Here is a 3,266-nt window from a genome sequence, read left to right on the forward strand (position 1 = left end):
GGTCTCACGCGGAGGACAGCGCCTTCCACAGGATATCGGTACCCACCGACCCGGAGGTGGTGGCTCCAGCGGGCAGGAGGGTGATGGAGGATGAGCGGAGCTGAGGCAGGGTGCTGCAGATCACCGTGCGCAGCACCAGGCAGGACCCTGGGGACCCGTGGAAATGTCAACCTGCTTTCTACTGACTCGCTGAGGCCTGGGTCTCCACCCGGGTATGAACATTTGTTCATTTAAACGACTGCCTTGTACTGGGTTCTAGTATCCGCCTTTAAACCCACCCCTTCCTTCAAACCCAAAGGGGGAATGGTTAGTTTGGTTAGCACCAGCTGGAGGTAGGCGTGGACCTTAAGTTTATCGATCTGGGGCTCCACACTACCCTCAGGGTGTTGTGTGTGTGTGTGCGCGCGCGCGTGGTTTTCCTTTTGTGTCACAAGTTTTGGATAATTTTCTTTCATTCATTATCTCAATCCATATTTACTGAAAGCTCACCAAATCATCATTATCTTGTTCTCAGAGAAAATGACTCTTGGGAAAAGGACAGATCTAAGCAAAATAAGCACAAAACGAGTAGTATGGGCTCAAAACTGGAATATGTAAATATAACCTGGAGGGGCTTCACTTTTTGTGTCTGTCAGTCCTTCTGAGCAGTTACCTGCATAGTGTTTCTGATTGCGTGCAAAGCAATGTATGTGGTGGCCAGAGGGCAATCTCAGACTTGTTTCTCAAGACTACTGTCTACCCTTCTACTTAGGGTCTTTTTTTTCTCTTTTCTTTTTCTTTTTGAGATAGTCACTGGGAACGGGGGCTCAACCAATCAGGCCACACTGGATATCCTGGCTATCCAAGAAGCTCCAGGAATCCTCCATTACCACCTCCCTAGCCTGACTTTTTTTTTTTTTTTAACCTGATTCTAGGCACCAGACTCAGATCCTTACGCTTGCAAGCATTTTAACAGTTGAACTATCTCTCCAGCCACTGACCCAAGTTTTAAACGATTAATTTAATGAATGGAGGAAGTCTACCGAGAAAAGGGAAATGTGTGCTCAAAGGTCTTCCTAAGTAAGAAAACGGGCGGGAGACATTTATGACTTCTTGTTGGCAAAATTGTTTTTTTGTTGTTTGTTTTTGTTTTGTTTTTCTGGTTGAAGGGTTACTTTCTTCTCTCTTAGATTTGCTTCTGAGTCGTCTTCCATGCTAGGTGGGGATACTGTGATTGTATACTATGTCACACAATGAGAAGATCTCTTTCTTGCTGTGTATCACCTGACTCAGCAGCGACACTTCAAGTATCCATTCCACTTTGCTGCTAAGGAGATCAGGGCTCAAAGTAGAGGCCAGCCCAGACACTGTCTCAAAAAATAGAACAACCTAGATGGGGTTGGGGGGTGGGGGTGGGGGGTAGGGGGTGGGGAGTGGAGGATGGAGGGTGGCTTGATATTTGGAGAAATGTACTTCAAAGAGGTTGCACTTCATAATCCAACATACAAACATCATTGAGTGGTTACACCTCCCCATATGGTGCTACATGCCTTAGGTTGCACGTCTGATTTCAACCCTATAGGAACCTTTCCAGGGTAGGCATTATTACTTTTATAAAAGAAGAAACTGACTCTAAAAGCTGAGTAAATTTCCACATAGGTCAGGATAGGGAAGGGCAGAACCATGTTTCTACTTTTGAGAAATAACTGTTTCTTTTCTCAAACAGAAGAAAGACAAGAAGTTGTAGAACTAGGAACACATTGCTGAACTGTGGGTAGATATAGTGCACTCTCCCGGTCACCAAGACCAACACACACACACACACACACACACACACACACACACACACACACACACACACACACACATTCTTAAACTAATTAATGGGGCTGGAGAGACAGTTCAGTGGTTAAAAGCACTGTCTTTCTGTTCTTTCAGGGGACTGGAGCTTTGTCCTAAGTATTCATCTCAGGTAGCTCACAACTACCTTAGATCCCAGCTTCAAGAGATATAGTACCCACTTCTGATCTCTGTGGGCACCTACACATATGTGGCACACACACACACACACACCATATTATAAGTAATAATAAAGAAACAATTTTCAAGGCTAGTTTTTTCTTTTCAGATTGATTAGCCAGCTCTTTTGCCAGTGTGATGGGGTTTGGGGATGTGGATTCTGGGTGGGCATTCAGAGTGCTGCTTAGCATACCTAGGCTGTGATACTATCATCATGCAGCAATATGCCTTTGTTATGTTAACTCTTTCCCACCAGCCTGGTTCCACAATTGCATCAGCCCCAAATGAACACTCAGAGACTTATATTAATTATAATACTATTGGCTGTTGACTTGAACTTCTTACTGGCTAGCTCTGTCTTAATTATTAACCAATAGCTACTAATCTATGTATTTCTACATGATCTTTTCTTACCAGAGAACACCTCACTGGTGTCCTCTCTTCCCAGGAATCACATGATGACTCCGACTCTGCTTACACCTCCCAGAATCCTCCTCATCTCCTAGTCTCACCTATCTTCCTGCCTGATTAGCCAAAGAAGTGTTTTATTCATCAACCAATAAGACAAACATATATACAGAAAGATATACCTTTTTGTCCATGTTTTCTCATTGCTAGAGTTCTCCTGTGGACTCAGATCCACAGTAACAATCCCCCTTTTCACCACTCTTCTGAAAAGTTCCATGAGTCTAGCCTCAGTTGTCTCTTCTCACTAGTGTGTTGCTAATAAATGATGGCCACTTTACAAAACATGTGCTTCCCTAGCCACTTTTCTTTTCTTGACAAGGTCGCTCTATGTAGGTCTAGCTGTCCTGGAACCTATTATGTATACCAGGCCACCTGCAAACTCAAGAGCGATCCTCCTACCTCTACCTTCCAGTTGCTGTGATTAAAGGCGTGCACCACTGCACCTGGCCCCTGGTTGCTCTTTTAAATGTTATAATCCTATAAGCTACTACTCCTAGAAACCATATGGCTAATACATTCTTCCCATGACCCACGTTCATTTACAGTAGGCCTGTGAATTTGGAGCACCAACAACCCAATCAAGTCAGGGGTGGGGAGATCCTGGGGAAGCATACTGAAACTGTGTGCAGGCAGTAACTAAAGAGCTGTAGGAGAAAGTAACCTCCATGATTTAGTTTCAGCTTCTGAGGTTTGCTTCATGGTCTGAATATTTGCATCTCCCTCAAAATTCACACAGAAATCCTACCCATCAAGTTGACGATGACATTAGGAGGTGAAGGTAGGTGATTAAATTGTTTTAA

The sequence above is a fragment of the Mesocricetus auratus genome, unplaced genomic scaffold (assembly GCF_017639785.1).
Source record: "Mesocricetus auratus isolate SY011 unplaced genomic scaffold, BCM_Maur_2.0 Super-Scaffold_100010, whole genome shotgun sequence".
NCBI classification, from domain to species: domain Eukaryota; kingdom Metazoa; phylum Chordata; class Mammalia; order Rodentia; family Cricetidae; genus Mesocricetus; species Mesocricetus auratus.